Below are 20014 nucleotides of genomic sequence, written 5' to 3' on the forward strand. Positions count from 1 at the left end.
TGTATCTACCTCCTATCTGCGACATTATGCCCAAGTTTTTCTAAAGTTTGAATCCTTGTGTTTCAAGGGCAACGTTCATACTGACTGAGCTGTTGAGGCATGGCTCATGGCCAGGCATTACAGCTCCACCACTGACAGTAACTGTTTCAGTGGTGCCCTACAGCAAAAAACGATGGACTATTTTATAGTAAATAAAACTAACAGTGCTTTATAATAACGTAAACAACTTCCTAAGACAATAACTAAATCAGTTTTTTGTGTTATTTACATCATCCTGTGTCCTCGTATTGCACTGTTGAGTGCCTTCGGTGAAGTACACATTGCTCCAAATGTCAGGCAACTTTTCACAATATCTGAACTTTTAAAACACAGATAGTGTCGAGCACACACACACACACACACACTTTATATTTCAGTCGAGGGATATTTATAAACAAAGATTACTTTATTGTAAGAACCTGTATTTTCACACAGCCACAGTCAGAAAATGCAGGTTTCGACAAAACAGCACTAGGATAATAGTTGAACATCGAGACTAATGCCATGAAATTTAGAAGATCAGAAGCTATTAGATGTAAACCAACAGTTGCAAATAAACTGGAACAGAAATCGTCCAACTTCACAGAAACCACTTTACTTAAAAAGTCGTTTCTCCTCCACAATCGTTTCTATTGGCTTCAACAGTTTTTGAACAAATAATACATTCTGGAGTGTGTGTGCTTGTGTGTTTCGTTAATTCATGTCAATATTTAATTAATAATATGTAAATACGGCTTAAAACTTTTTGTGAAGTGTGCAGAGTGCACGCAAATTTGCACCTAGAAAAAGTACCATTTTCGTAAATAGTAGACATGCTCCACAACAAGGAGACATAATTCACAGACCATGAAAATAGCTGACAACGAAAGTTTCATATTACTTGGCGCTTCTAACCCATCTCTCTATGTGCACACACATGGGTTTAACACATGTTACCATTTACATAAACTCTATTAAGTAGACTTTTTCGACGACCTTTACAATTCATTCTCAGAACTGTGTGAAGGAACTATATTGTGCCTGTTACATGAAGTTGCTCGATATTGCTAAGCCAATCAGTATTCTTGTTAATCATAATGTCATTCATTCTTGTTATTATTATTATGTATATGTGTCTTTTATTCCTGGTCCGATCAAAGAGAGGGGCTGGAAGTCTTAATCTGGTCACGTTAAATTAATACTAAATAGATTTTTGTGTATCGATTTCATAATTTATTTCCCCAAATGAAACTAAAACAAAAACATGGTGCAGTACTTTCACAACACATTGATGCCAGTTCCATATATGCACTTCGAATATTTGATGACTTTGACCGAGATGAATTAAACGTAACATCACGAGTGTGTTGTGTGTTTATGGCAAATCCTCTCCATTCCTGCGCGTGCTCCTGCAGTACAGACCGACGCAGTTTATTTTGCACTTGAATGCGAATGCAGTATTTCTCTTCTGAAGTAAACAGCCACAACAATAGACAGTTTTACGGAATAGTCGATTGTTGGCAGTCTTCTGTCAGCATTTCAGTTTATTTCATTGCAGAAGTTCCTCATTACTGTCTGCAAAATGACTTTCTCGATAGAAGGAAGAACTGAAATTGTGAAAGCAAGTGTGAAAACGTGTTCGAGTGAGAAAACTCGCGAAATTTTCGGTGTCAAGTATACGGATAAAGGACTACAAACAAAGAGAGCAATACAAAGTCCGTAAAAAAATTAGCGCTCCTACGAATCAGTGCAAAATGTAAAACGACAAAAAATTCTTCCCGTTCACACACCAGAAGTTACTGCAGACATTCACCTAAAAATTATTCAGAGTCCAAAGAAGTCTCAAGTAAATTGACCCAACAGCCGCATGTACAGGTAAGTACGAAAAGTTGCCAGCGGATATTGAAAAATCGTAATCTGAAGCCATAGCGTGTGATGGGAGAATGACAGTGAGAAACGTGTAGTTGACTGCACGTGGCTTTTAAATAACGTCAACGATGGTTTGTTAGACTCTTTCCATTACATCATGTGTGATAACACATGGTTTCAGCTTTCCGATCATGTGAATTCACAGAAGACGAGGTAGAAGTAACGGAGAATCCAAACATTGTCTGGCAGCAACGACTCCATTATGAAAAAATCGGTGTTTGATGCGGTGTAAGAGTAATACGCATCTTTGGACGGGTATTTTTTGCCACTACCCTCAACACGATTGCAAATATGGAAATTTTTGATAATTTTTGTGCTCAACTCATTGAATATGACAGACAATGCAGCTTCTTCCAGCAAGATGGGGCAACGTGCCACATGTCTAAGCAACATGCCACACATCTAAGGTATCTCTGGAGCAAATCTATGATGTCTTCACTGAGGAACAAGCCATCAGCAAACATTTCTTCTACAAAAGTTTTTTTCGCTGTATTTCTCACTGCAGATAAATGGCAGTCCATTTCAGCTTTTCGTTTCTCTAATTTCACTTCATTTCGTTTATACTTACATGGGATAATTTTATCTACACCACTGTCTTGAACAGACAGACCATAACGAGCTTTCCTCAAACGGGAAATTTATTTCTCTCTTCTGAATCAATGCGACTGGCCTGTAACGATTCCTGTACTTGCTTCCAAAGCAATCATAAAAATGGTAGTATAGCGCTACTGTACTCAATACACTTTTAAATTTGTTCCCACAACTATTTGTTCTTACACACTCTCTGACAAACAGACGTAACGAGAGAAGTTTCAATGGAGAGTTCACATTTGTGACCGGACTAGGTAGTCAACAACAACAAATTCGTAACCCTTACAGTGAACTGTAATCCACGGCTCGCTGGTAAAGGAACCACAATGGCATTTACTTCGTCCTTTCTACCTGCGCACAAATGCTTGGGCGACTCGCTCCAAAATATTTTATTCCTTTGCAGATGACACATTCCGAACATGCATTGTTTGCGACGTTTTTCTTGTCAGTCCCAGAGACTCTCAGCTAGCAGCAGCTCGCAGTCATTGCAACAGAATTAACGAATAAACTCGACAATCATCGTTCCTTCATATACTTAGAAGAATGTGATACAGCCAAGAACCGTATTGAGAACTTCCGAGCAAAGTGTTATGTTTCAGTTGTAACCGTATTATAATCTGAATCGCCGAGAAACAATCCCAAACATATAAAAGGAAATACGAACATGCCAAAAATCGAAACTGTGTAAGCATATATATCCAATCAAACCAGTATCTGTGTATCTCAGGATGGAGGTCTTTCCTGATTTACCTGTTATACTTTCCCCGAATACAATTGCAAAAACAACGGTCCCAGACTGCCTACATTTTTTTTCACAAATTAGCTAGAATTGCGACGCCGCTACTTTAGACTCTTTCGCTGGTCTGTCCTTACTCTACACACACAGGTGAGTTGGTTCAGACCATGCACAGAGATCTCTGACGGAGATTCTCCGTTTCCAATTCACAATTTTATGAGAGCCACCACCAAAAACAATACGTGGCACTTGTAATAATTGAAGTGTAAGGGAATGCACATGGTTCCTCGAACTATGTGACTTTCGGTAAGGTGGCCGAGCGGTTCTAGGCGCCACAGTCTGGAACCGCGCGACCGTTACGATCGCAGGTTCGAATCCTGCCTCGGGCATGGATGTGAGTGGTGTCCTTAGGTTAGTTAGGTTTAAGTAATTCTAAATCCTAGGGGACCTCAGAAGTTAAGTCCCATAGTGCTCAGAGCCATTTGAACCATTTTGAACTTTCGGTAATAACTGAATCTTGTAGATTAGACAACCTTGCAGCTCAATTAACTTGTCACTGAGGCTTTTGTAAAGACGTAACTCAGGTGGGAGTTCATTCAGGCCATGCGCAGAGATACCTGAAAGAAATTCTCCGTTTTCAATTCGAAGTTTTCTTTAGAATCACAACAAAAAAAACTACTCTACACTTGCCTCTGACTAATAACCGAAGTGGAAGGGAATGCACATCCTTCCTCCAACTACATGACCTTTTTCGAAAATCTGACTGAATATTGTCAGTAACGTAAACTTGTAGCTCAGCTAACATATCACTGGGGTTTGTTACAGAACTCAAGTAAGTGCAAATATTGTTATTGGTGACTTAGTATGGTGTACTCAACAACATTACATCAGTGTTTGCCTCATTTACAGACTTATATTTATAGCTGTTTTTAGGTTGATTAATATCTCCAAGTAAAATGGAGCAATAGCAAGCCATTAATGTTTATTTTCCCCTGGGTAGCATGTCAGATGTTGAAGTGTGCTCGCATAGATGCAAAGTGGTTAGTCTATACTGCAGGCGTAGTTCAGTTAAGAATGTGCAGAAAACATTAGTACAATTACGAGGGTCGTTCAGTAAGTAACGTCCCACTTTTTTTTCTCAGAACATACGAGGGTTGGAACTTAAAGAGTGGCAACTATTCATTCACAGCCGATACAAAAGAGTTACATGTTTGCACCTGTTACTGTTCTTCAAAGTAGTCACCAGCGTTGTGTAGAACCCGTCGCCAGCGATGTGAAAGGCGTAGTATACCGTTAGCAGAGTCTGTTCTGTTGATGGTGCGAATGGAGCGGTCTACTGCCTGTCGAATCTCTGGAACAGTTCTGAGGCGAATGCCACGAAGTAGTTCCTTCGTCTTGGGAATCAAATAAAAGTCACAAGGACAAGTCCGGGCAGTATGTTGGATGGCACAGTACTTCCTAGTCCAGGCTGTTCCAACCGAGCTCCAGGGAGCCGGAGCGCTCCGGAGCGCTCACTGCGGCAGCTCGGAGCCCGCGTGGAGGGGGAAAGCGAACTCACTGCCCCTGGCCGCATGCAGCCGCAACTGACGCAATAATCCGTGTTCAGTGACACCTATTACTAGTCGTGGGAGCCCTGTACCTCTATTTGAGGATACCTTTCTATTCATTGAGTGGAATGGTCGCCCGCAGTGTCTTGTATGTCATAAAGTATTTAATTCTGCGAAGAGGTCCAATATACAGCGACATTATACACGTCTTCACGCAGCGCACTACGATCAGGCAGAAGGCGTTGCACGCAGAGAACTGGTAGCCAGGCTTAAGAACGTAAGTTTAAAAATGGTTTCGTAATACGGAGGGTATCAAAACATGCAACATAGTTCGTGTTCCGTAATGGGTTTATAATTTTCAGGTGAATGAGAGCGCAGAAAACACTACTGAATCTGCAATTCGAGCAAGCTACAGGGTCGCTCACATCATAGCGACGAGTGAATAGCCGTTTTCGGTGGGACCACTCGTAAAATCGTGCATGGTAGCAGTTGCAGAATGTTTGTTTCCAAGGGAGGTGCAGGCAATTGAAGGAGTTTGCCTGTCGAAGCAAACAATGTCTCGTCGAATCCTGGACATAGCAGCGGATTTAGAGACACAGCTCAAGAAAAAGGCGGAGACCTTTGTTACATTTTCGCTAGCGCTTGACGAAAGCACCGACATATCGGACTGTGCTCAGCTTGCAGTCTTTGTGCGTGGTGTCGACATGGAGCTGCAAGTAACTGAAGAAATGTTGGCTGTGGTACCACTCGATTACACCGCAACAGGGCGTGACATTTTTGAAACTGTTTGTGAATCAGTGAACAATATGAATTTGCCGTGGGATAAGCTCCATTCTGTAGCGACATTCTTCATTGTTTTATTCACCAAGAGGCAGTGTGTCCTGAAACAGTAGAGCTAGTTGCCGTAGATTTCGTGAAGTGTGTGAATTTTGTGCAGCGTCATGGTATGAATCACCGCCAATTCAAAGGATTCCTGAAAGATATGGAAGCGGAGTATGGGGATATACCTTACCACAGTACAGTTCGTTGGCTGAGTCGGGGAAAAGTTCTTGATGTTTTCTTTGCCATTCGTGGGGAAATATCCCTTGTTCTCGAACTGAAAGGGGAAGATATGCGTTGTCTGAAAGATATAAAATCAGACCTGGCGTTCCTAGCTGACATAACTATGCGTCTGAATGATTTAAATCCGTCATTGCAGGGCAAAGGGCAGCTAATCGTTGACATGCACGACCAGATAAAAGCGTTCATGGAAAAGTTACGTTTGTTTGAGAGGCAGATGAGTAATGGACATTTAGTGTTCTGCAATCGTCTTTCTTCTTTAAAACTACCGGAAGGTACTACTTTCGGCGATTACCGAGCAAAGTTAAAGCAGCTCATCATGTCGTTTGAAACACGATTCTGAGACCTTACTAGTTTGGAAATGGAACTTAAGGTGTTCAGCACTTCTTTTTCAGTTTCCCCCGATGACTTGTCATCGTCACTTCAATTGGAGGTTATTGATTTGCAAAACTGACCGTTGTTGAAAGAGAGGTACTACAACACGTTGATATCGTTCACTACAGCAAAAAATATTTCCCAAGCTTCACAACAATGCCGCTCAGATCATGTGCATGTTTGGATCTACGTATTGTTGTGAGCAGTTTTTCTCAGCAATGAAAAGAGTAAAAAGTAATGAACGATCGCGAACACTACGACGCCTGATTTTTTCCGATCTTGTAATGAAAAGAAAATGTCAAACTACGGAGGCCCAATAAATTTAGTGCGCAATTTCTTGTAAAACAATTGTTTCTTATTTATTTCCTGAACTTCGTATATCCTGATGTAGCATGTCACCACGTCTTAGCAGCTAAGAGTATGAGATTGTCGATCTTGTAAGACGCAGCTGGCACATCAAAACGCTTGCCTTGCCGCCTGCCTCAGCCAGCCATGCCACAAGCCGGCGTGCCGGCCCACTTGACTGGTCACAGCGAGCGACGCGGCTCCCTGGAGCAGGGAGCGCTCCCAGGCTCACAACGGAGCCGACGAGCTGGAACAGCCTGTCCTAGTCCCATCGACCGAACAGAGCAGCCACAGATTGCGCTGTATGCACCCGCGCATTGTCGTGCAAAATGATGGGTGGGTTGCGCAGAAAGTGTCGCCGCTTCTTACCCAAAGCTGGTCACAGGTGATGCTCCAAAAACGAACAGTAATACTGTGAATTGACGGTCTGCCGCGGAGGAACGTAATGCGTTAGGATAACACCATCACAGTCGTACACGAGAATCACCATAACTTTAGATCGCTCCACTCGCACAATCAACAGAACAGGCTCTGCTGACGGTATACTACGCCTTCCACATCGCTGGTAAAGGGTTCTACACAACGTTGGTGATTACTCTGAAGGACAGTAACAGGTGAAAACATGTAATTATTTTGTATCGGTTGTGAATAAATACATCTGCATCTACATCTACATTTATACTCCGCAAGCCACCCAACGGTGTGTGGCGGAGGGCACTTTACGTGCCACTGTCATTACCTTCCTTTCCTGTTCCAGTCGCGTATGGTTCGCGGGAAGAACGACTGTCTGAAAGCCTCCGTGCGCGCTCTAATCTCTCTAATTTTACATTCGTGATCTCCTCGGGAGGTATAAGTAGGGGGAAGCAATATATTCGATACCTCATCCAGAAACGCACCCTCTCGAAACCTGGCGAGCAAGCTACACCGCGATGCAGAGCGCCTCTCTTGCAGGGTCTGCCACTTGAGTTTGTTAAACATCTCCGTAACGCTATCACGGTTACCAAATAACCCTGTGACGAAACGCGCCGCTCTTCTTTGGATCTTCTCTATCTCCTCCGTCAACCCGATCTGGTATGGATCCCACACTGATCAGCAATACTCAAGTATAGGTCGAACGAGTGTCTTGTAAGCCACCTCCTTTGTTGATGGACTACATTTTCTAAGGACTCTCCCAATGAATCTCAACCTGGTACCCGCTTTACCAACAATTGATTTTATATGATCATTCCACTTCAAATCGTTCCGCACGCATACTCCCAGATATTTTACAGAAGTAACTGCTACCAGTGTTTGTTCCGCTATCATATAATCATACAATAAAGGATCCTTCTTTCTATGTATTCGCAATACATTACATTTGTCTATGTTAAGGATCAGTTGCCACTCCCTGCACCAAGTGCCTATCCGCTGCAGATCTTCCTGCATTTCGCTACAATTTTCTAATACTGCAACTTCTCTGTATACTACAGCATCATCCGCGAAAAGCCGCATGGAACTTCCGACACTATCTACTAGGTCATTTATATATATTGTGAAAAGCAATGGTCCCATAACACTCCCCTGTGCCACGTCAGAGGTTACTTTAACGTCTGTAGACGTCTCTCCATTGATAACAACATGCTGTGTTCTGTTTGCTAAAAACTCTTCGATCCAGCCACACAGCTGGTCTGATATTCCGTAGGCTCTTACTTTGTTTATCAGGCGACAGTGCGGAACTGTATCGAACGCCTTCCGGAAGTCAAGAAAAATAGCATCTACCTGGGAGCCTGTATCTAATATTTTCTGGGTCTCATGAACAAATAAAGCGAGTTGGGTCTCACACGATCGCTGTTTCCGGAATCCATGTTGATTCCTACAGAGTAGATTCTGGGTTTCCAAAAACGACATGATACGCGAGCAAAAAACATGTTCTAAAATTCTACAACAGATCGACGTCAGAGATATAGGTCTATAGTTTTGCACATCTGCTCGACGACCCTTCTTGAAGACTGGGACTACCTGTGCTCTTTTCCAATCATTTGGAACCTTCCGTTCCTCTAGAGACTTGCGGTACACGGCTGTTAGAAGGGGGGCAAGTTCTTTCGCGTACTCTGTGTAGAATCGAATTGGTATCCCGTCAGGTCCAGTGGACTTTCCTCTGTTGAGTGATTCCAGTTGCTTTTCTATTCCACTATGCCACTATTTAAGTTCCAACCCTCGTATTTATTGTTATGACTAAGAATTTGGTGACAATATACATCAGCATGTCCACGTCCTATTTTTCACTCCCTGACTAACACTCTAGTCATCTTCAAAGTGTTTCCCCATAGAGGATCTTTAAGCAGCCCAAAGAGATGAAAGTCCGAGAGTGCCAGGTTTGGACTGTGGGGTGGATGAGGCAATGATGTCCATCTCAATATGGTGATGTATTTCCGAGTTCTCAGACTCGTGTGTGGGCGTACATTGTCGTGTTTGAGCAAGATTTCTGCTGGATTCTTGTCCGATCGAACACGTCGGAAACGGTTCTCGAATTTATTCAAAGTCTTCACGTATGCCTCTGAATTGATAGTTGGCCCTCTTGGCATCACATCCACGAGAATGACGCCATCACAATCCCAGAAGACTGTCACCATGACTTTTCCGGCAGAGGGTGTACTTTTGAATTTCTTCTTTTGTGGTGATTGAGGATGATGCCACTCCATGGACTGCCTTTTTGTTTCTGGTGCAAAGTGGTGCACCCAGCTTTCGTCCCCCGTAACGATCCGTGACAGAAAGACCCCTCCGTCGGTTTCAAAACGCTCCAACAATTCAGACGAAATGGCCTTTCTTTGAATCTAGTGGTCCGCTGTGAGCGTTCGTGGAACCCATCGTGGGCACATCTTACAATATCCGATAATCTCGATCATTGCAGACGCACTTCAAATGCTGACCGACAACTGTAGAGCAAATTGTCGAGTTGTGATGCGCCTGTCGGCACGAATAATGGCAACCGCACGATTCAGCATGTCTGGAGCAGTGACTGTGCCAGTACATCCAGAGCGTGGCTGATCACAGAGCTCTGTTTCTGCATTTCCCGAGGTTTTAACTTTCTTTACCCATGCCCAAATGTACTTCTATCAACTGCAACGTCGCCATACACTACTCACAAACGTTTATGGATGTTCACCACGGTTTCTTTTTCTGCACGCAAGAATTCAATAATAGCTCGCTGCTTGTAACGTGAGTCGTATGTAGACACGATTTTGACGCTGTACTACGGCTCTGCCATCTGTCAGGATGGTTCGAAACTTCACCGGCGCACACAACAAATATCAAATGTGAAGCACCAACAAGGACCTTTGTCTATGTATATTTAAAAAAAAAAGGGCTTTACTTACTGAACGACCCTCGTATGTTACGTCTTTGCAGGAAGACTAGCCGGCCGAAGTGGCCGTGCGGTTAAAGGCGCTGCAGTCTGGAACCGCAAGACCGCTACGGTCGCAGGTTCGAATCCTGCCTCGGGCATGGATGTTTGTGATGTCCTTAGGTTAGTTAGGTTTAACTAGTTCTAAGTTCTAGGGGACTAATGACCTCAGCAGTTGAGTCCCATAGTGCTCAGAGCCATTTTTGCAGGAAGACTGTTTAATGCAGAGAAAAAACGACCAGCACACTGATGTACACATTAAGCTATCTCATACAAAAATATCTGCACTGACATCCATTACACGAAACACAAGTTACAGCAAACTATCCACAAATCCATCTAACCAATCGGATTTCCTACTGATGACACGTAATGACGTGAAGTGAAGCGTATCTCAGTGTGTTGGAAACTTCGCAAAAGTATACGGTAATGCAAGAGTTCCTTAGTATTACTGACTTAATTTTTTTTTAAATAGCTGATGTAGGCACCGGTGGTCTAGCGGTTCTAGGCGCTCAGTCCGGAACCGCGCGACTGCTACGGTCGCAGGTTCGAATCCTGCCTCGGGCATGGATGTGTGTGATGTCCTTAGGTTAGTTAGATTTAAGTAGTTCTAAGTTCTAGGGAACTGATGACCACAAATGTTAAGTCCCATAGTGCTCAGAGCCATTTGAACCATTTTTTTGATGTAGGCACTTTACTGGTGTCCTGTAAACTGTACCCAGAAAAGGTCGACGAAAGGTTTAGTAATCCACCTGTCCGAACTTGGCTGGCAGGTAGAAAAGCCGAGGGCTCTTATGTGGCGTACTGATGAAGAGGACTCTAGATGCTAGAACGACAGCAGTAATGCCAAAAAAAATTACAGTCGGAAGTGATCACCATTTATTTTATTTCTATCTGCCGCAGTCGCAATAGTTTTTATTTATTAATGGATGTACACAGGAAATATAAACCAAATTAGAAACACGAATTTTAAAAATCATGTCTCTTTTACTTGGCAAAGCGTACCTTAAAATAAGTATAACACAGGCCCACACCTGAGAATCATCATATGGTGCATATATTGTATGCTACGGTCGCAGGTTCGAATCCTGCCTTGGGCATGGATGTGTGTGATGTCCTTCGGTTAGTTAGGTTAGTTAGTTCTAAGTTCTAGGGGACTGATGACCTCAGATGTTAAGTCCCATAGTGCTCAGAGCCATTTAAACCATATATTGTACATAACATAACATATGCTGTCATATTAACTAGACCACATAAGCTATACTCAGCTTCTCCATGCACCTCTAGCTCAACATGGGCGCGTTCTCTATTTGTGAATTCAAAAAAAAAAAAAAAAAAAAAAAAAAAAAAAAAAAAAAAAAAAAAAAAAAAAAAAAAAAAAAAAAAGAAAGAAAACAATTTTCCTTGTAATTCGAATTGTGCATATCATTGCCAGTATTGGCAAGTGGAAGGCATATGACCATTATAAAGTTGTATATTAAGAAAGATGTACTTTGAAACTACAGATGGTTGTCATAAAATAACTTATATAATGACAAAATATATTTCTTTACGCTGATAATGCGTACCAGGATTTTTTGGATTAGGACACAGTACACATCATAAAAGAAGGAACTGCATGCTTTAAACGTTAAAATAACTAGAATCAGCGTAATATTCATATGTAAGAGGGCATATCGTAGAACATCATATCAACCACTGCCCTGGCACCAGGATGTTTACTACAGGGTGCTGTATATAAAACCAGTACGTCTCACACCCGGGATTCAAGTAGCAATGAGCTAACTGGTAATGTTCTGTTTAAGATCGTCTATTGTTCGAAGAGTGACAGCATACACTTTGTTTTTTAGTGTGCTGCATAAATAAAAATTATACAATGCTAAGGCTGAGGACCTTGTGGGCCAGAAGCCTCTACTGACAAGGCTGTCTTCAAGGAACATGTTAGTGAATTGGAACACACTTTAGTTGTATGTGTGAACAGTTGCTCCATCTTGTTGGAAACCTGCGTACAGTTCCTCTGCCTCTGTTCATTGTGCGTGGAGAGAGTCAAAGATCTCTAGATATCCAGCACTGTTTACAGTGCAATTGAAAAATATGTGGCCAATAATGCTCATCCTGGATAGCGCACACCAAATATCTGTCTTCTGTGAAAGGATAGATTCCTTGTGCACAATATGTAGGTTGTCCTGCGACCAGTATTTGCAATCCTGGGAGTTTACATAACCTGACAAATGAAACCAGGCCTCATCTGACATGAAGTAAAGTAAGGGGTTAGCAACTGATATTAACAGCTAGTTACAATAATGTTCTCTTTCTTCGTGCCATCAAATTTCAACTCTTGCACCACACTCGTATGTAATTTCATACATTTCATTATACGATGACACTATGTACTACATACATCAACTTGCTCCAGTAACCTCCTTACTGACTGCTCATAATGTCCATGTGAAATCTTTTTATAGTTTCAGGGGTCCCCACGGTCAGTCACGTATTCCTCTGCACTTTCTGAACGGTTCCTTAAGTCCTCCATTTCTCAGACAGATCTTGAATAGACCTGGTCGTGGGGAGTTTCCTACCAGGATACTGCGCTTGAAACATTTGTTTACATTTCTTGATGGAGCTTGTCTTTATGTAACACTCCACAACATCAATTTGCTGTTATAATGCAGACTACCCCATTTCTGTAACAAATCAACAAAACGAGCTTCGCACAACTGACTCACGAACACGCACCTGCAATTAACTTTAAAAAAAAATGCAGTGTAGCCAACTTTCTAGACAGTGTTGCTACTTCACAAGCGGTTTTACTAGAGATGGTTAACCGGTAAGTGAGGCATATTGGTTTTATGTGGGACACGCTGTATTTGGTCAATTGCAATGCGGCATTAACACGGTTTGGACGAGGCAGCACAGCAACTGAGAGCATACACCAACCACCCATCTCCAATAGAAGTGGTCCCCAGCACATGGATGAGCTGAGCAGTTATACTGGAGTGGATGCAGTCTTCCAAAGCACAAATAGGCTATGACTCACAGGGAGTGTTGACAGTTCATCAACCAGACTATTGGGGTGGGCGAAAATTTCATTGGGTGCAGTTTTCATATAGCCTCCTTTTTCCTACGTGGCTGCTGGCTGCACAAGTAAATAGGCATGGACGTCTAGTCGCATAGCATCTCTGTAAGGTGCGTGTACAGAAAATGAAACTTGGTGATTTTCTTTTCTACCAAATCGGACTTAACATGACACTGTATCAAGACTAAATTATAAGGTTCAAAAATTATATCTTTCCTTTGCTGATCATTTTTTTTCATCTCGTTTTGTCTAAGTCTCTGCTATGATATCACAATTTTTTCTCGCCTGCTGATCACAGGTGGAGAGGTTAAATCACTGCTGGTATTGGAGTGTGTATAGTAATATTGGACATCAGCTCTTGCCAGGGCAACCAATAGATCAATGGACTAGCGTATTCAAAACCTCTCATAACTTCTGAATTGTGGGGTGAATTCAGTCCATATTTCATATGTTTATGGGCACACTGCATCTGCTGTTCCGAGCTCAAGTACCTTTCGTGGGGTATGTGCTCGAACAGTGTCCTCTGCAGGTTCTGTTCCTCATGGGTAATATCTGTTATGATTCTTGTCGTCAGTTGTTATGATGACAGGTGCCCAATGCTAAATAGAAACATATATTGCAGGTTTGGCAGTGAAGTAGGTAAGGAGCTGGCTGCATAAACTGTATCTGCAACTACTGGAATAACTAGTAGTCGTTGGTAAAAAATAATATATGAGGTGCATTCAAATTCTAAGGTCTCCGATTTTTTTTTCTCCAGACTGGAAAGAGATAAAACATGCACATTGTTTTAAAAGAGGCCGCGTTTATTGTCAATACGTCCAAGAGATGGCAGCACTGTACGGCAGATGGAATTTTACCGCCAGCGGCGAGAATGAGAACTGTTTTAAATACTTAAAATGGCGACGTTTTCCTTACTTAAACAGCGTGTAATCATTCGTTTTCTGAATTTGCGTGGTGTGAAACCAATTGAAATTCATCGACAGTTGAAGGAGACATGTGGTGATGGAGTTATGGATGTGTCGAAAGTGCGTTCATGGGTGCGACAGTTTAATGAAGGCAGAACATCGTGTGACAACAAACCGAAACAACCTCTGGCTCGCACAAGCCGGTCTGACGACACGATCGAGAAAGTGGAGAGAATTGTTTTGGGGGATCGCCGAATGACTGTTGAACAGATCGCATCGCCTTCAGAGTTGGCATTTCTGTGGGTTCTGTGCACACAATCCCGCATGACGACCTGAAAATGCAAAAAGTGTCATCCAGGTGGGTGCCACGAATGCTGACGGATGACCACACGGCTGCCCGTGTGGCATGTTGCCAAGCAATGTTGGCGCGCAACGACAGCACGAATGGGACTTTCTTTTCGTCGTTTGTGACAATGGATGAGACGTGGATGCCATTTTTCAATCCAGAAACAAAGCGCCAGTCAGCTCAATGGAAGCACACAGATTCACCGCCACCAAAAAAATTTCGGGTAACCGCCAGTGCTGAAAAAATGATGGTGTCCATATTCTGGGACAGCGAGGGCGTAATCCTTACCCATTGCGTTCCAAAGGGCACTACGGTAACAGGTGCATCCTACGAAAATGTTTTGAAGAACAAATTCCTTCCTGCTCTGCAACAAAAACGTCCGGGAAGGGCTGCGCGTGTGCTGTTTCACCAAGACAACGCACCCGCACATCGAGCTAACGTTACGCAACAGTTTCCTCGTGATAACAACTTTGAAGTGATTCCTCATGCTCCCTACTCACCTGACCTGGCTCCTAGTGACTTTTGGCTTTTTCCAACAATGAAAGACACTCTCCGTGGCCGCACATTCACGAGCCGTGCTGCTATTGCCTCAGCGATTTTCCAGTGGTCAAAACAGACTCCTAAAGAAGCCTTCGCCACTGCCATGGAATCATGGCGTCAGCGTTGTGAAAAATGTGTACGTCTGCAGGACGATTACGTCGAGAAGTAACGCCAGTTTCATCGATTTCGGGTGAGTAGTTAATTAGAAAACGTCGGAGGCCTTAGAACTTGAATGCACCTTGTATATTGTACTTAACTTGTGTTACAGGCTTCTTCATATGCTGCGTACATATAATTACAAACAGATATCTAGAGAGGCATTACTTATGCCATATTTGACTAAGCGCCTTGTTAGAGGTTGATTTCACTCAGCTGAAGGCTATTCTACATTCCTAGCTGAGGTCCCGAGCAAGAGTGGGCGAGAGCTCGCTAGAGACTTGTCAGAAGCCGCGGAGCACGCTAGCAGCGCTAGTCGCGACTCGCGGGTCCAGCGATATCTATTACGGACCGCGGTCGACATCTGCAACACCTAACAAGTGTGGTATCGAGCGTTGATACCACAATTTCCCTAGGAACAAAACCGCTGGATAGGAGAGGAATACCTCTTACCTACCATTCCCCACTCATAAGAATGGAGCATTACACAAATTTGTGTCTCGCTGGACCGTCCCTTGTTGTCACATATGCGGGATTAGAGCAGTGGCACAAGGATAGCCTCACTCCACCACTCATATCGAATATGCTAACTGCTCTGTATCGTGGAGTAGATTGTTGCTCATCGCTTCTTGCCACGTCATTTCTCCTAACAGGGCAAACAGCTTCATTATTATGCCATGTGCTCCGCTGATCTCTATCAGTTTCGAATTCGTCCAAGGCCAACAGAAGGTCGAGTGACTCTTCTACACACTGTGTAACGTTTGTAGCAAATAGACACAGGACAAATCGAAATGTTGTGGTTCAAATGGCTCTGAGCACTATGGGACTCAACTGCTGAGGTCATTAGTCCCCTAGAACTTAGAACTAGTTAAACCTAACTAACCTAAGGACATCACAAACATCCATGCCCGAGGCAGGATTCGAACCTGCGACCGTAGCGGTCTTGCGATTCCAGACTGCAGCGCCTTTAACCGCACGGCCACTTCGGCCGGCGAAATGTTGTGCAATATGTCTGAAGCCCTACTGTGGATAGCATATTACATCATTATTGATAACTTGCTAAGACGCCAATTTACTTGGAGACACCATTTTGACTTCTCACTGGCTGAGTGTATACACACATATTCCACATGAACAGACCTCGGAAGGCCCAACGGTACCGACCGACCACCTGGTCATCCTCAGGCGATAGGCGTCACTGTATGTGAAATGGAAGGGTATGTAGTCAGCACACTGCTCTCCAGCCATTGTCAGTTTTCGTGGCCAGAGCCGCTGCTTCTCAATCAGGTAGCTCCTCAATTGGCCTCACAAAGTCTGAGTACACACCGCTTGCCAACAGTGCTCAGCAGACCCATCCAAGTGCTATCCAAGCCAACAGCTCTTAACTTCAGTGATCTGGTGGGAACTGGTGTTACCACTGCACAAAGTCCATTGGCAGCTGAGCTTAACATGACCTAATATGGTAGTGTTGATTTTCCAAGTCGCTTATTGGTCAAAGCGTACGAGACAGCTACTTCGCTATTGCATATGACAGAGTTAGGTGGTGTCCATCAATGTGAACTATTGTGTGTGCGAGGTCCCAAATGACAATTATTAATAGCATGACCTGCAGTTGATTCACTACTCAGATATGCTAAAGGTGTTATTAAGAAGTAAGTGTATTAAGAACTACTGTGGCTGACATAGTAATTAGCGATTTAAGTTTGTGACTTACTAAGCAATTAGTCATGGGGAATATAGTGCAACATATCATGATTGTATTTTTGACAGAGCTGTGGCAAGAATTGCAATGTTGAACAAATTAATGTCATCCTTAAAATGAATTTATGTGGTCTTTACTGGAAGGCAAACCAGCATCTTCCCAGATAATTTGAGCCACTATTTCATAAATGTATCCATGGCCATGCATGATCTTCTGCAAGGACATCAACTTCAGGAGACACAAGGTGAGCAGTTAGAATCCTGTGGTGTATGCCTGAAGATGCATGCATCCAGCTGCAGGCCTCATTGTATTGACATGCTGTTACAACCAACTACCCTAGCACAGCTTTTAGAATGGAGGTGCTGCGTCCAGATCAAGACTGTAATTACACTCCTGGAAATGGAAAAAAGAACACATTGACACCGGTGTGTCAGACCCACCATACTCGCTCCGGACACTGCGAGAGGGCTGTACAAGCAATGATCACACGCACGGCACAGTGGACACACCAGGAACCGCGGTGTTGGCCGTCGAATGGCGCTAGCTGCGCAGCATTTGTGCACCGCCGCCGTCAGTGTCAGCCAGTTTGCCGTGGCATACGGAGCTCCATCGCAGTCTTTAACACTGGTAGCATGCCGCGACAGCGTGGACGTGAACCGTATGTGCAGTTGATGGACTTTGAGCGAGGGCGTATAGTGGGCATGCGGGAGGCCGGGTGGACGTACCGCCGAATTGCTCAACACGTGGGGCGTGAGGTCTCCACAGTACATCGATGTTGTCGCCAGTGGTCGGCGGAAGGTGCACGTGCCCGTCGACCTGGGACCGGACCGCAGCGACGCACGGATGCACGCCAAGACCGTAGGATCCTACGCAGTGCCGTAGGGGACCGCACCGCCACTTCCCAGCAAATTAGGGACACTCTTGCTCCTGGGGTATCGGCGAGGACCATTCGCAACCGTCCCCATGAAGCTGGGCTACGGTCCCGCACACCGTTAGGCCGTCTTCCGCTCACGCCCCAACATCGTGCAGCCCGCCTCCAGTGGTGTCGCGACAGGCGTGAATGGAGGGACGAATGGAGACGTGTCGTCTTCAGCGATGAGAGTCGCTTCTGCCTTGGTGCCAATGATGGTCGTATGCGTGTTTGGCGCCGTGCAGGTGAGCGCCACAATCAGGACTGCATACGACCGAGGCACACAGGGCCAACACCCGGCATCATGGTGTGGGGAGCGATCTCCTACACTGGCCGTACACCACTGGTGATCGTCGAGGGGACACTGAATAGTGCACGGTACATCCAAACCGTCATCGAACCCATCGTTCTACCATTCCTAGACCGGCAAGGGAACTTGCTGTTCCAACAGGACAATGCACGTCCGCATGTATCCCCTGCCACCCAACGTGCTCTAGAAGGTGTAAGTCAACTACCCTGGCCAGCAAGATCTCCGGATCTGTCCCCCATTGAGCATGTTTGGGACTGGATGAAGCGTCGTCTCACGCGGTCTGCACGTCCAGCACGAACGCTGGTCCAACTGAGGCGCCAGGTGGAAATGGCATGGCAAGCCGTTCCACAGGACTACATCCAGCATCTCTACGATCGTCTCCATGGGAGAATAGCAGCCTGCATTGCTGCGAAAGGTGGATATACACTGTACTAGTGCCGACATTGTGCATGCTCTGTTGCCTGTGTCTATGTGCCTGTGGTTCTGTCAGTGTGATCATGTGATGTATCTGACCCCAGGAATGTGTCAATAAAGTTTCCCCTTCCTGGGACAATGAATTCACGGTGTTCTTATTTCAATTTCCAGGAGTGTATTTGTCTATGCACCCAGTCAGGTACTCTATGGCATATCACAGCTGTAAGTGCCTCTGGCTCAAACAGGGTATCTAGGAGACATGCTAATGAGACTACAAGCTCCATAATTACCATAATTAGCGTTGCAGTCAGGCCTTGTCCTCTGGCAATTGGCACATTGTTGCTGGTTATACCTACAGTGCTGTGCCAAAAATATCTGCTCAAGCACTGGGTAAGACTCAGTATTTTCCTGTAATGTCCCACCACACCAGTTTTGTTTCTCCCATAAGGTGTTGTTCGCACCTGCAGGTTTTCTGTTGATTGGGTAGTGGTGTAATTGTAAACCACTCTTTGAAGTTCTCAACAAACTCTATTGGGTATGGGGTATAACGACCCTGTATTACTCCTGGCCCGCTACATTAGTTCACAGTCTCTCCTTACTTTTCCAACAAACTTTCCATACAGCTAATCTCATTAAATAATTCCTCCAGGGATACTATGATGACTGTTTCAAGTGATAGCATCAATTGTTAAGGGGTCAAGAATTATAATTAATTCTAACAGTCAGTAAAAATTATCACTTTTGATAACATTGAGCATTTCAATCCACATGCCACAATTTGCTACTGGTCGCATCCACACTGAAGCTTAAGCAATGACTGAACGAGTCACAGATATGGTATAAAAGCCTTAAGACGACTACCGAGCAGTGCTGATGAATGCACAATCTAACAGCTGTCCATGATTGTCTGTGGACAGTGGTGCCTCATGGAGTATTGTTGGAATCACCCTACTAAGACTGTAGACTCTTTGCCATTCCATAAAATATCCAAGGAGTGTGGATCTCGATGTATTCCACAATGTGGACCAGTGTAAGGTGGCTGTAATGGTCGTTTCACTCCTTCAATGCATAGCATGATGTGCATGCACATCTCCATATCATGGGGTACATACAATAAGGCGTGTCATGTCGAGAAGCATGCGATGGATGGACTTATGCAACGTGTTCATGAAGCTCGAGCAAGAATTTCAGTTGGTCCTCATTGATATTTAGCGTGTTTGTATCAACAGATTCGCTGGGGAGACGCAATGTTCCTCCATGTATCAGCTCTCTGGTTGAGGAATTAGTGTCCGGTTTGTATGTTGTCCTCAGGCCTTACAGAACTAATGGCAAGGCAGTTGTCCAAGACATGTTGTCCTCAGACCTTACAGAACTAATGGCAAGGCAGTTGTCCAAGACATGTTGTGATACATGATTGCTGCTTTCCATGAATGGTGCCAGAACTTCACCACCTCATTACTCACTGTGTGGTAGTTCGGGGTCTTGTGATACCTATAGCTGCAAAACTTGGCTAGTTGATTCAACAAAAAAATGGTTCAAATGGCTCTGAGCACTATGGCACTTAACATCTGAGGTCATCAGTCTCCTAGAACTTAGACCTACTTAAACCTAAGGACATCACACACATCCATGCCCGAGGCAGGATTCGAACCTGCGAGTTGACTGAACAGTTC

The sequence above is a fragment of the Schistocerca serialis genome, chromosome 4, assembly GCF_023864345.2.
Source record: "Schistocerca serialis cubense isolate TAMUIC-IGC-003099 chromosome 4, iqSchSeri2.2, whole genome shotgun sequence".
Lineage (NCBI taxonomy): Eukaryota > Metazoa > Arthropoda > Insecta > Orthoptera > Acrididae > Schistocerca > Schistocerca serialis.